This window comes from Myotis myotis, unplaced genomic scaffold (assembly GCF_014108235.1).
Source record: "Myotis myotis isolate mMyoMyo1 unplaced genomic scaffold, mMyoMyo1.p scaffold_m19_p_7, whole genome shotgun sequence".
Taxonomy (NCBI): Eukaryota; Metazoa; Chordata; class Mammalia; order Chiroptera; family Vespertilionidae; genus Myotis; species Myotis myotis.
Genome location: NW_023416379.1, coordinates 46,138,744 through 46,154,313, shown reverse-complemented (window position 1 = coordinate 46,154,313; position 15,570 = coordinate 46,138,744). Strand labels below are relative to the sequence as shown.

Sequence of the window (15,570 nt, the reverse complement as noted above, 5' to 3'; positions counted from 1 at the left end):
CACTCTAGTTAATTAATGGAATAATGTTTATTTCAGGATATCAATTAGCTTACAGAATTACTGGGAAGGCCAGTGTACCAGGGTTAAATGCCACCGAACTAGTAATAGTAAACCATGCCAAGAGATTGTTTCATGGAAATTCACTTGTTGCTGATGCTGAATCTCAGCTCTTATGGAACTAGCACTTCTAACAGCTACTGAAACACTGTGCCTTCACAACTGTGATGGCTTCCGCAATCCTCACTCTAGCCCCACAGTTCTTACTGGATAGCAGCAGGGAAACTTGGGGCATCATTACTGAATGCATCAAGGGCTGTTTGTAGCATAGTGTTTGTATATAACATACTGCCTCAAAACTCAGTGGCCTAAAACAACACTCATCATTTTTTTCTCTCACACGTGTACAAGGTGGCTGAGGTTAGCTCATGTAGGTGGGGCATAATTGGGAAGCTTTGCTTTGTGGTCTAGATATGGCTGGACATGGTTCTTTGTCTGTTGGTTAAATTCCTCTGGATTCAGTTGTACTCATTTTGGGGCTAGAGCTGAGGGGCAGCAGATACCCAAAGGGAAACAGTTTTCATGGTGATGGCAAACTGTAAGCAAGCAAGCAGAAACACATAGTGTCTCTTTTAGCCTTGGGTCAGAATGGGCAGATTCTCCCTTTTGCTACATTTTTTGGCTAATACAAGTCACATGGTTGAGTTCAATGTCACAGTGACATACATTCCACTTCTAGTAGGAGGGACTGCAAAGTCACCTGGCAAAGGAATTGGATAAAGGTAGGGATGAAGAACTGGAACTCATACTTAAACCTATCACACTGGAAATCATACTTAATATGTCACACCAGGGAATATTGTTTTGGGATTCTGCCACCAAAGAAAGAGAGGCACAATTGGAGAACTATGAATTTAGAGATAATTTTCAAAAGATTTTGGGCGGTGACAAAGAAAAGATATATAATACATACACTTAATGTAATGGAAAATCAAGAACAAGTATATACTTCATAGCTTCTATAAGCATCACTGTTAAAACACTAATGAAATTTCTGGATCACAATTGTGATTTTTCTCAAAAGATTCCTATTTCTCATAAACTAATATATATATATATATATATATATATATATAATTTATAGTATGTATGTATATATATGTGTGTAGTGGACAACACTATAGGTGTAAGAGGATATAGAAAGCAATCTTATCACATTAACAAGGGAGAAATGAGATATTTGTAAAATCAACAAAGATTGTAAGTTGAAATAGGTTTATGTTTCTGTGCATGTTTTGTTTATGTTTATTGTGTAGCAGACATGTGGCTATGTGCCAAGGATCAGGAGGGGACACTGATTTAGTTTTTGCTGGTACAGTCTAGTAAGTATGTGAAAGAATAAGAGGCACAGGCTCCAAGTAATAAGTTGGATAAAAAGTAAAATCGAGGCATTATTTATTAAGTGGAGATTATATAATACTAGAGGCCAGGTGCATGAAATTCATACAACTGTGGGGCCCCTCTCCCTAGCCCCCCAATATTCATGTATTTATGTATATGTGAGAATGTATGCATATTTTTTTTTGTTGTTGTTGTTGTTAATCCTCACCTGAGGAAATTTTTCATTGATTTTTAGAGTAGAAGGGAAGGCAACAGACAGAGAGAGAAACATGGATGTGAGAAAGACACATCATTTGGTTGCCTCCTGCACATACCCCGATCAGATCAGCCAAAATAGCACCACTGACAGGGCTAACTGCTGGCGGCCGCTGGGGCTCAGTGTTGAGCCTATGGCAGTTTTCTGTTTCTGCTTCCACTTCTGGTAGAGGTCCCGCTTGTAGGAGCTGCTGATGTAGTGACCACTTTCTGTCTTGATCTTCTTGTCCTCCTGTCCTGACTGTCCCACAAACTGCTTCTTCTTCTGGTCCTGCTTGGGCTGCTGCCGGCTCCTGGTCAGGCTCTGGGCCTCTTCCCCAGTCAGGTCAGGACAGCGCCAGCCACCTGCTGCTCAAAGGCGCCCCACCCCCACCAACGCTCAGGCCCGTTCACTGTCCAAGTCCTTGGGCCCATAGGGGACATAGACATCCTGGTCTGGCGGCCGGGCCTCCTCCTTCCTCCTCTTGGCTCCCTGCTCAGGTCCTGGCCCACGACCTCTGTGAAGACGTCCTTCACCCTCTCTCCCGCCGCCTCTTGATCCTCCTCCTCTTTCCCAGGCTGCTCCGCCTGCTGTGCTGGGCAGCTCGGGGTTGGGCCAGCCAGGCCCTCCTGCCAGCCCTGCTGGAAGCTGGCGATGGCCTTGCAATCCTTCTGCTGCTTGGCCCGCATCACCTGGCTGCTCAGGTCCTGGCTGGAGGCATTGATCTCAAAGATGGTCGCCTGGGAGCAGTACTGCTTGATGCTGTCCACCAGCCTCAGCTGCTGCAGAAACTCCTCCTCGAAGCACAAGCTAAGAGGGGGTGCAGGCCCAGCTCCGCGAGGTCCAGCTCCTTGGCCCGCTTGATGGACTCTGGCAAGGGTGCCGGCGGGGAACCCACGCACTGCCGCTGGGCGTTGTCGGCCACGCGGCCCAGGCCCTGCAGCTCCAGCGACGCCTCCAGGGTGTTCCACAGGCCGCAGTCCTCATGTCCATCATGCTCTGTGGCACCTGGCACAGCGTGCAGTCCATGCCGACCACACAAAGTCCTCATGGGGCCGGCAGAGGTGAGGGCATGGCCTAGGACAGTGGTCGGAAAACTGCGGCTCAGCAAACCGTGGCTCGCGACCCACATGTGGCTCTTTGGCCCCTTGAGTGTGGCTCTTCCACAAAATACTGACTTCTGCGTATGGGCCGTAAAGTTTCAATCGCACTGTACGTGCACACCTGCACGTGGTATTTTGTGGAAGAGCCACACTCAAGGGGCCAAAGAGCTGCATGTGGCTCGCGAGCTGCGGTTTGCTGACCACGGGCCTAGGAACAGGTGCAGGTCTAGTCAGTGGGGCACCTCATCTGGGGCCACCAAGGAGTAGGCTGTGCCACTTTGGCAGCCCAGGCCACATGACCCACGGGGTGCAGGAAGAGCTTGCCCTTGGCTGGGAAGCTGGAGTTGATGTTGTCCAACAGCGGGATGTCCAGGCCCTGGTCTGCCAGCTCAGCCATGTTGAGGGTGGAGCACTTGCCATGGGTGAACTTAGCCAGGTTGATCTTGCAAGCTGTCTGGTCCAGGGCGCTGTAGATGTGGGCACAGCTCGCCCACTGGAGCAGCCTCGGCCCCTGAGACCAAGGTGGGGGGAGGCAGACACTTAATGCCTAGGCTCTGAGTGGGCATGGGGAAGGCCAATGGGATGGGCTGGCAGGGGGGAGGGGCGGTGAGGGGCCAAGGGCAGTTGTGGGGGACCATTGGGGTTGATCGCTGGTTGGCTGCAGCAGTGTGTGTCATAGCAACCGGTCTTCCACTGTTTGGTCAATTTGCATATTAGCCTTTTATTATATAGAATAGTTGTGAACTTGAGGACTTAACAGATTACTCATTTTGTAAGACCCAACTCCTTGGCCTTGTGGGATCCTAGATTATGTCACTGTTCCAGCCCCAGCTTGAGCTCCATGTGGAGCCCCTGGTACCCTTTTCCTGGTTCATGAAACTCCATAACAATTTATTTTCCAGGGCCAGTCAGTACTTTGCCAGGCTTAGTTGGCAGTGATGTTCTAGTCCTGGTAGATAGGATCCTCTATTACATAACAATACCATAATGTAAGGAAAGAAGAGAAACATTCCTCTTACTTCCTGATCTTTCCTGAGAATGGGCAGGGCCTTCACTTCAAAGACTGGACATGCTAGACCTTTGTTTTAGCAGCTTCCATGTTTCCATGCCAAAGAAAAAGTCATGTTACGGCTACATAGCAATCGATAATATTATAGTTAAACCAATTAGAAAAAGGCTAGTAAAATCAAGAGATGATGAAACTTCAAAACAGGAAAAAGGGTGAATATAAAGAATTACCTTTTCCCAGCCTGCATGGCTCAGTGGTTGAGCATCAACCTATAGACCAGAAGGTCACGGTTCAATTCCAGGTCAGGGCGCATGCCTGGGTTGCAGGCTTGATACCCAGTCAGGGGTGTGCAGGAGGCAGCCAATTGATGATTCTCGCTCATCATTGATGTTATTGATGTTTCTAGCCTTCTCTCCCTCCCCTTCCTCTCTGGAATTATATATATATATATATATATATATATATATATATATATATACATACATACACACATACATACACACACACACATATATATACACATACATATACATACATACACACACATACATACATACACACATACATATATATATATATATATATATATATAGTCACACACATATACTTTATAGGTGATTTCTTTAAGCACTGAGTTATAAAAAGACTGGTGAAAAAGTTTTACTTTTAATTTGATTTCACCAGGTATAAAAGAGCTCTATTTTCTATGACTCTAATATATTTTAATTGCAGCTATGCTTATTTTATGATTACTTTAAATCATTTTCAAATATTTTGAATACTATAAACATTTTATGTTGTTGTTAGGAACTTAGGCTGTGAGCTAGAACATTTTTAAATGTTAATTGGCTTAACAGTCAAGTGGTTAAAATTCTCCCCCAATATAACAAATACCCCTAGTTTTATAGTGTATACTGATGGAAAATAAGGATGCTTTATAAGGAATTGAGTGTTAATGGACTATTGAAAAATGTACAGGTTACCATGATATAGAGATAAGTAATCTAGTTGTCAGAATCAGCAAATGGTCATGCAACTTCTTTTTGTTTTTGTTCTGCTAGTTTTTACTTTTCTAATATGCTCTACAATATATACATTACAGTTAAACATTTAGAGTTATCCATGTATTTCTTAAAATCATCTCATGAACACACCATACTTGTTCAGATAAGGATTTTCAGCAGGGAAATGATAAGGCTAGATTTAGATTTTAACTAGGCTGCTTGACAGCAAATGAAGGATAGATTTCTCCCCTTAATTTTTTCAAAACTTTTGACTTTTATTTTTTTCATATTTAATACATTTTATTTTAGATCAGTTTTAGGTTCACAGGAAAATTGAGTGGAAAGTATAGTTCCAATTATACTCCCTGTCCAAGCATGTCAAACTCGTGGCCGGTGGGCCACATGCCTCATTTAACATGAGATTGATATGCTTGTTACACACACACAACACACACACACACATATACATACACACACACAATCAACCTCCCCCACTATCAATATCCCTCACCAGAGGTATATTTGTTAGAATTTATGGACCTACATTGACACAACATTATCACCCAAATCCATAGATTACATTAGGGTTCTCTCTTAATTTTGTATATTTCATGGGTTTTGACAAATGCAAATTATATGTATCCACCATGCGGTATGATATAGAATATTTTAATTGTCCCCCAAATCCTTGTGTACTGCCTATTTATTCCTGCCTCTACATAAACCCTGGAAACCACTAATCTTTGTATTGTCTTCAAAGTTTTGTCCTTTCTAAAATGTCATATAGTTGGAGTTCGAAAATATGGTGTGGCTTCATGCACTTAATATGCATTTAGGTTTCTATCATGTATCTTCATGGCTTGATAATTTATTTTTTAAGCACTGAATGATATTCCATTATCTGGATGTACCACAGTTTTTTTTTAATCCATTCACCTAATGAAGGTCATCTTGATTGCTATCAAGTTTCTGCAATTATGAATAAATCTGCTACAAACATCAGTGTGCAGGTGTTTCTGTTGACAGAAGTATTCAATTCCTTGAGTAAATTACACTTCAGTCTAATTGCTGGATCATATGATAAAATATGTTTAGTTTTGTAAGAGACTGCCAAACTGTGTTCCAAGGTGGTTGAATCATTTTGCTTTTCTACCAGCAATTTATGAGATTTCCTGTTGCTCTACGTCCTTGTCAGGATTTGGTGTAGCCAGTGTTTTGGCATTTGACCATTCTAATAGGTATATAGTAGCATCTTATTGTTGTTTTAATTTTCATTTCCCTAAAAATGCATGATGTTGAACATAGTTTCCTAAACTTACTTGCCATCTGCATATCTTTTTTGGTGAGGTGTCTGTTCAGGTCTTTGGCCCAGTTTTAAATCAAATTGTTTTCTTATTGTTGTTGACTTTAAGAATTCCTTTTGTATTTTGAATAACAGACCTATAGCAGATGTGTCCTTTGCAAATATTTTCTCATAATCTGTGGCTTGTCTTTTCATTTTCTTGACAGTGCCTTTTGTAGAGTAGAAGTTTTTAATTTTAATGGAGTCAACCTTATTAATTTTTTCCTCCATTGATCTTATCTTCTGTGTTGCGTGGAAAAGGTCATCACCATACCTACATTTTCTGTATGCTATGTTTCAGGGGTTTTATAGTTTGGCATTTTACATTTAGGTCTATGATCAATTTTGTCTTAATTTTTGTGAAGAGTGTAAGGTGTGTGTCTAGGTTCATTTTTTTGCACATGGATGTTAAGTTGTTCCAATACTTTTTGTTGAAAAGACTATTTTTGCTCTATTGTATTATCTTTGCACTTTTGTCAAAGTTCAGTTGGCTGTATTTATGTGAATCTATCTCTAGGCTTCATTGATCTCTGAGTCTATTCTTTCATCATTACAACACTATCTTGATTAAAGTATATTTATACTAAGTCTTGAAGTCAAGAAGTGTCAGTCCTTCAACTTTGTTCTTTTCCTTCAATATAGAGCTTGCTATTCTAGTTCTTGCATCTCTGCATATACTAGTAAACTTTGAAATCAGTTTGCTGAGATCCACAAAATAACTTTTGGATATTTGATTAGGATTATGTTGAATCTAGAATAAGTTCAGCAGAACTGAGATTTTTGACAATATTTAGTTTTTCTGTCCATGAATTTGCCCTATAACCTCACTTTTTTCATAGATCAAAGAAAGTTGATTTTTAAGTTTGTTTAGCTTTTGAATTGTTAGGATGGAGTGACAGCACCCAAGTCTCTTACATTTGGATCAGAAACCAGAAGCCCTGACTTGAGTTGTACTTTAAAAAGCTAATGTGTTGCCCTGACTAGATGCCTCAGTTCGTTGGGGCATCCTGTGCACCAAAAGGTTGCAGATTAGATTCCCAGTGAGGGCACATATCTAGGTTGCCTCTTTGATCGCCGGGTTGGGGGCATTTCAGAGGCAACTGATCTCTCTCTCTCTGTCTCTCTCTCTCCTCCCCCCTTCCTCTCTCTAAAATCAATAAAACATATTCTTGGGTAAGGATAAAAAGAAATAAAGAATAAATAAAAGGCTAATGTGTTTAATTCTAAGCAGAAAATGAAGAGTTGAAAATTGTAAAATATAACTTTATAAATTGTCAAACATATTTTTCAGTAATAAATTATAGGTGAGTAGACCAATCAAAGTGTGGTGGAAAACCATAGAGTGTTATTACAGGACCCATAGGAATAAGTTATAATTTTTTTGTGTGAATGTTCTAATTTAATCAATTCCAGCAACAGTATTAATAAGTAGGTAGACTTTAAATGATTATTTAATTACAGTTAAATAGTATCAGGTACCTGAAATGAATTTATCACTGAAAAGGAAAACAGAAATAAAATCCTCTCTAAAAGCGGCTTACTTTGGGTGGTGGTGTTTTTTTCTCTCTCTCCAAACAGAATGCCATTATGAGTCCTCTTCAAGCCTTAAATAACAGAAAATTAATACTGAGGCTCATGAATGCACCTTTTGTGATGAGCAGTTGCATAAGACATTTCAACATGATATTGAGAGCTATGGACATTCCTAGAGCTTTTCAGGTTCATATACTTTAAGTCTATCACAGAAAGAATTTCTAGAAAAATTGGCATCCAATTAGTACAGGTACATTGTCCTAGATAAGTATTTAAAGGTAACATATTCTATTTTTCTAGCCTCCACTTAAAATAATTGAGACAGATGTAAATAAAATTTGTTTTCAAAGATCTCTAGAATATTCAAAGAATATTCTCCAGCTTTCTTTAGTACCACATTGTGTCTCTGCATATAATAATAAACTTTAAAATCAGTTTGCTGATATCCACAAAATAACTTTTGGATTTGTTTTCAAAGATCTTGGCTACTGAGAAAGTTTACACTAAATGTCTAAACAAAATTAGCTCTATATTATTAAAATTCTTCTGATTACTTTTATGGACTGAGGGCTGCTATCTTTGAAGGCAATGTAAGAATCTTTGACGACCAAAGATAATTGTAATGTTCATATTATTTTTAAATTCAATTATTAATTTTTCTGGTAAGAGCTTTGAGGCATCAGATTATGGAGTCAAATCTTGGACTCTTGCACTCTCCTGCTAAGGTAGCCATGAGCAAGTGATCTAATGTGTCCGAGGCTTATATCCTCACCTGTAAAATGGGGATAACAATTCCAATTTTAGCAGATTGTTGTAAGGATGTAAGACAAAATATATATAAAGTGAGAATGCTGTCTGGCACATAGTAAGCACTCCTAAGTGCAGTAGCTTCTGTGGTTGCATTTATTAATATTGTTTGATTAATCTGTTCATCCATTATAATTTGGCAAACATTTATTGCATACCTTCAATATTGTAGTCACTCTGTTAACCACTTATTATTACGCTACAGAATTAGGTTAAATTAATATATTGTTTATTTGATCAGATATTGCTCCTGGTCCCGTAATTCTGCTCTGCCCCTCCCCCAACCCCAGCCACTACTAAATTCAGGGATATGCCAATTTATGTTCACAAATTGATTCCCTTTCATGACCCTAACATAAATGCCTAATTCAGAATGAGTATCAGTTTATCCTGGTGGGAAAAGTGCACATTGTGTTTTGAACTCAGGCTGACTTGGTTTCCAGTCAAAGCTCATAATTTACCCAGAAACTTGAATTATTATGCAGCCTCCCTAGTTTCCTCAGCTTTTCCAGACATAACACCAATTTCAGTGACTGGCTTTGAGACTTAAATAAGATAATGCTACCTAGTTTAGCATCTGATGCGGAGCTGGCTCTCATTCCATGAAGTAGCTTAAAAGCAGGAACACATTTTAATCTTAAGGTGTCATTTCTCCTATATTTAAATTTTTTCATTAAAGCCTTATTTTGACAGTCCCCATAATTTTTTAAAATCACTTTTGTTAAAGAAATTGCCTGTTAGAAGAGCAGCATACTGTGTAATCTTAGTATTCTTTGTCAGATAAAGACCTCATGGAAAGTAGTTGAGGAAAATTTTAAATGGAAATCAGGTGTTAAAAGTTTAATTAGAAAAATGTATCCCTTACACATGGGCTAATGTAGACGATGGCAAGATGCTTAATTGTTGATTCTAAAACTATTTTTACACTGTCAACATTCTATTTAGTAATCTTGGGGGAAACAGCATCAAAAGCAGACAAAGAAAAATGTTTCCCTTTCCCGCAGCTGATTCCCGTGATTGCCTGACGTTTAGTTACATTTGGGCATCTGTCTCAGGAACTCCCATTGTCTGGAACCATATGCAAACTGAAGTGTGCACTGGGGTATAGACATGAGGACAGAATTTACACTTGGATATGCCATCCGCCAGCAGTGGGAGAAGCTGGACAAGCCTGGGATACTCCACACAGTTCATTAAATGAACTGTTACTTTATTATTTTGTGAAGCTTCTGTAATGCACATTTATGATATAAAAAGTGCCTCACATACTGCTTCATCGGAAGGGGACCTCATTTAGATTAACCTGTGACTTCAACAGCAGGTGGTAGAATGAACCAACTGCTTCAATTACTGCTTTTGCGCATGACTTTCATGTGTTGCTAAGATTATCAGAGGAACCTGATTACATCCCCTTAGACACTATTGTTGGCACGATGATTAAGCTGGTGTGTGTGTGTGTGTGTGTGTTAAGACTAGGGACCTAAAAAGCTTTTTGGCATGAGGCAAAAACAGTGTGTATAGAGATCAGAAAGATAGTGTATATCATTGCCCTGTAGCTTATCTCCACATATACAGCTCCCTGGTGGATCCCTATGATAAACATTATTGGAACAATTAGCTGCTGCTGACACAGAATCCAGACACAATAGCCATGGCCAGCAGCACAGAGCCAGAAATTATGGAGCCAAAAACCATAAAAAGCAACACCAAGCTAGTCTCCCCATTCAACTGCTGTCATAAAACCCTCCCAGTGCTATGTTTGCATAGCTGGCTTTGCCGATACGGCACTGCTAACACAAAAGAAGAAGCTGCAGCACTTGTCTTTGTTTAGCTGAAATTACAAGTCATTGAATTAGTATGTCATCTTTATTGTGCTGTCATGCAGCGGAGGTGAGGAAGGCTCCGTAATGGATGGTAGAGTTTGATGGCCTGAAAGACAGGCTCACAGATGGTTGTCGATATAAAACAGTTTTTACCCCCTTAAAAAAAAAAAAGGAAGAAAGGAAGGGGGGAAAGCAAATAGGCTGCTTGGAATGGATCTTCACTAATTGGTATATAATCCCAAGCAATGTTCATATCAGACCCATATGTAAGAACTTTAGTAGCCCAGAGAATATGACGCAGGTATAGAATGCTAACATTCCTAAGGAGTTTAAATAAAAGTGATGCAGCATTTTAGCTTTTTAGAAAGCTGGTGGTGGTTGTTGCTCTGGGAGAGTTTTTCTTCTAATATTTCCAAAGAATTCTGAATGATTAGAGAAAGAGTTGACAGTGTTATAGGAAGTTTAAAACTAAAAAGAATTTTAGCCATTCTTCTTAGCAGAAATTTAGAATTGTATACTTGAATGATTAAATATATTTTGATAGGGATCTTAGACCATATAATAATGAGAGAGTAGACTAACTCTGGCTTAAAATATTTTTCATTTATTAATTTCTTGCTTTTCTTGCTCTCCTTCTGTAGTTTTGGTTTGATTTACAAACACATCATTGGACAATTATATTAATATATCTATTGAAAATCAATAAAATAATAAACTAAATTTTGCTTTTAAAAGACACAAGGTCCTGTTTCCTTTAACACATTTATTTAAAAGTTTGACCTGGTCTGAAAAGCATTGTTTTGAATCTTATTTAACAAAGAAAACACTCTTTCCACCAGTATTTTATTTCAGGTGGGATTCCAAGCCACCAAACATTCAGGGCAATATTTTTTTAAAGAAGCAAACAGGTTACACCTCAGAGGATATAGAATTTTTAATGTGCTAATAATTATTTTGGGTCAAGTTTGTCTTTTTTTTCTTCTTGTGGCTAAGAGAAACAGGAGAAAAATTAAATATCTGATTTTCTCTTGGTGAAACTGAGACTCATGTATGACCATAAAAGAAACCTCTAATGGGAATAATGTAAATGTGAACATATATTTAAAAATACACTTGACTACATGTAAGAAAATATAAGGGCTGAAAGTCAAGGTCTGTAAAATGGCAGGTATTAGCTCTGTTTGTGGATCTTTCTTTTGAAATGTGAATTAAAAAAGCTTTTTATATATCTTTAAAATAGCATTTGGGGCTTATGAAAAAAGCTGTCTAAAGGAGAAATAAGGAATTAGATACCTAGGTGGGACCCTAAATTTATCTGTGTTTATTCAGCAACATTAATACAGTTATTGACTTGTATTTAATGCTTATTTTATTTTTATTTGAGGACTATCATGCTGACTCTTGCAGTGTGTTATGAAAAGCAGCCTTTTTGGGAACTGTTGTTTGTATGTACGTGTGTTTGTGTGCTTTGGAGGTATGGGGAAAGATTACGGACTCTTCAGTTAATTTAATTTTGATTTGAATCTTGGCCTTGCCATTTACTTTTTAACTGCATTGCCTTCAACCAGTTCTACAACCTCTTGGCATCTACTTTCTCATCTCATTTGTAAATCTGAGAGAAGAATGGGCCATGAGTAGGGAGGAGGGCATCAGGGACTTGGGCCACACATGGCCAGGCCACAGCTTGGAAGTGAGTTTTCATGGCTGCAGGATTACAAGTTACGACTCACTGTCCTAGAGTCAAAACTGCCCCAATGTAAAGGCTAGGACCAACAGACTCAGATCCCAAGTATGGAGCCTAACTCGGAGGTTTGGGCCTAGAAAATACAAGTTAGAGCTGACCGACAGAGTGAGCGCTTGATGGTACCTGTCAAACCCAAGGAGAGGAGGCTCCCTAAATCTATACCATTAGGTAGGGATGGTTCCAATGCCTAGAGGCTGGGTTGAGGATTAGGAGGTCCCAGTGCAGAGTTTTGTGTGCACAAACCAAGCAAATCAGTAGAGTTATACTCATTTACTGTTTAAAATGACTGAACCAGCTAAGTAAAAATATTAAAGGGGAGAAAAAAAGAAAGCACATAAGTATGAAAAATTGAAGAAATAAGATTTTTCCTTTATGGAGGAAAATGTTGAGGAAGGAGGAGGTTAGGATAACCAGGAATGAGATGCTTAATATTGTATTGTTGGAGCCACCTTTTCTGTTACCCAAATAGGGAAGGTCTTCCCTGGCAAGCACTAAAAAGCTCTAGATCTCCCCACTCCATGTGCTCTACCACAAGGGCAGTTTGGTTCAGATGTGGTGGCTAGAGTGGTGTGTGGTGTAAGAGATTTTAGGGGTTCCTGTTATTCCCATTGCTCAAACATCTCCATTTGTTCCATAATCCCTCAAATTCTTCTATGAAATGGGTAAAAACTTTTATCCAACCATTTGTTATACATAAAACCTAAGAAATAATAAGAATGGCCACAAAGAAAATTATTATTTTTTAATTCAGTTTACAAATCTAGTGAGATAATATATATAAAAGGCATGGTAAATTGGAAGATGCCAGTGGACATGATAATAATTATTAAAATTTCATTTGATCTGTTCTAGAGAAGTGAATGAGGATTAGGAGTTAGTTATATGTTGACTTGGATTTACAGAAAGATATAAACAACAGAGAAAGTGTGAATTGGAGCTGAGAGAACGATGGTTATGTTAAGGTAGAGGTCACCTGAGTATGGACGTGAGAAAAATGCAGAGAGAAGGCCCAGGAGATCTAACATGAAGTATTTTTAAGCTTTAGCCATAATAAAAAGACCAAATTGGTATTTATAGATGTCTGGGACATTTTATTATGTACCCTTTTTATTTCTTTGATTTCATCCTTCCCATAATTTTTTAAAATATTTTAAATTGATTTTTTAGAGAGAGAGGAAAGGAGAGGGAGAGAGAAAAATATTGATGTGAGAGTAAAACAAAGATCAGAGTGGCTGCCTCCTGCACGCCCTCCTGGGGATTGAGCCCTGGCATGTGCCCTGACTGAAAATTGAACAGCAGCCTCTCAGTGCATGGGATGATGCCCAACCAACTGAGCCACACTGGGCAGGGCAACCCATCAATTTTTAATTCATTTCCTGGATGAGGCAAGAATACAGCCAGTGAACAAGAAAGCATACCTATTCATTATATTCAAAGCGGAATATGTTTTAAATGTCACACATACACATATTTATATTCTGCTGTTCTAGAGTTATCCTAGACTAGTGTTCCAATGTTTAGGTCACAGGGTCATGTATTTTGTAATATAAGCTGATTTCAGCAGGAACATTTTTTTTTTCCATGCAGCCTGTAACTTGTTCTTTCAGAATAAATGTCACTTACTGTGTTTGAACTGCCTTTGGTTTCTGTTCTTCCACTTTTTTTCTAGGCTCTGTAGTTTGCTTAAGCTGCATGATTAAATGAGAATTGGATGATAATTTGAAATGATCACAGTGTTATAACCTTGTCAAATCAACTGGAATATATTTAGCAATTATTTCAATAAGCAATGTTACATAAGTAATATCATTATTTCTTTTTGTTATTTTTATTCACCAAATGTATAAACAGTAACTAAATACATCCTAATCCATTGTAAAATTGAATTCAGGTTTTCTGACTTGGCTCCTGTCTATGTCTCCATGATTCTACCTTTTCCCTTTTTTTCAACTTTATACTTTTGCCCACTTTTATACCTTTTCCCTCTGGATACTATTGATTCTTGTGGTTTCATTTCTATGCAGATATTTGCTTGCAAGTCTAGCCCAGGGAATTCTGTCTCCAGCTTCACTTTTATCATTAAGAATTGGATTAATAATAGTCACAGGAAGCTCAGATTTTCTCTAAATCATAAATCTCTAAATCTCAGCTCCTCTGTGTAAGCTGTGACATAATTTTTTTGCAGTCTAAGATCCTGGCATAGAAAGTTATTGAAATTTACCTTTTCATTTGGGAAACTTATCAGCATTGTCACATTGCACAATCTACTCAAATTCTCTGCTAATGTCTCATACTCAGTATATCCAAAACCTCTCCTCCCATCTTCCCCAAACTACCACCTCCTTCTACCTTAAGACTCCCAGTCAAGGGTCTTCAGAGTCCTTATTAACTCCTTGTTCTTCAATCATTTGCCACATTCACTAGAATCTAGCTTTGCAATGTCAGTGACTTCTTCCTCATTGTCTCTCACACTATTAATCTCCTTTATCAAGCTTCAGACTTCTTGCCTCCATGCCAAAATTAGCCTTCCTAGGAGTCCTGTCACCTTTATTTTCTTCTTCCTTTGAAATAATTTTCCTACACGTGTTTTTGTCTTTCTCAAAGGTTTCAGACTCCATGTCCCTAACAAATTCAGGGTATGCTCATGAGCCTGGCACCCAGGGACTTCCATATCTCCTGTGAAGTCCTTGAACAGAGCCTATATTTCCATAAACCCACCCACTTTCCATGAAATCATCCTCACCCAGTAAAATCCATTTCAAATGCTATCTCCTCTTCTGATTCTCCCAGCCCAATGTCATCTTTTCTTCCATGAACTTCACCCCTTGCATTTTCTAACCGTTCAATGGTCTTAATCATATTATACATGCTTGCAGATTATCTTATCCCTTCTTTTTCCACTGTCTTTGCCCCTATTCAATTTTAAGATCCTTCTGGGCCAGATCTGATCTAATTGTCTTTACTTTTTCAAAACATATCACTGCATTTCCTATACCCAATACTCAATAATAATTAGTATTTTTGTAGGGAAGCAACTACTGGAAGTATATGTCTCCTTGCTCTTTGTCTTAGCAGAGGCTTTCCCTAATACCATATAGAACTGTGGAATTCCATGGATCCCAGTCAGCTGAACTAAATAAGGGATTGGGTAGCTTTTCAAGGCAATGAAATGAATGAATTCCTATAATCCTGGCTTGATTATTGGGGCTTTCTATGTGCTAGTCTTTGGGTTCATATTTGAGAAATTGAGATTGTCATTGTAACACTAGTGTAAAATGACAGTGTGAAAAAACTTCCCAATTAGCAGATAAATTTTCAATAGCTACCCACTCTGGTGTAATTCTTGAATTATTAAGATAGACTCACATTTTACATGGAAAATGGACTTGGAGAAATAGTTCATGACTTTCACATCAAGAAAATCTGTGTTTTATATGATGTTTTTTTTTAACAGAAGGCAAAAGATACAAGGACTCTCTATTTGGAAATGATTCTCAAAAATACCTTTGTTTTTCAGGCTGTGTTCCAACCTCCAAGATTCTCTGAAGTGAGGGAGGGGCAAGGGTATTTAC

The 15,570-nt window shown here is 38.6% G+C and overlaps 1 pseudogene; it reads right to left on the bottom strand.

Annotated features, from left to right (window-relative positions):
* Window positions 1–1,717: 1,717 nt before the first annotated feature.
* LOC118660213 lies at window positions 1,718–14,866 on the bottom strand (annotated as a pseudogene).
* Between the last annotated feature and the right edge of the window lie 704 nt (window positions 14,867–15,570).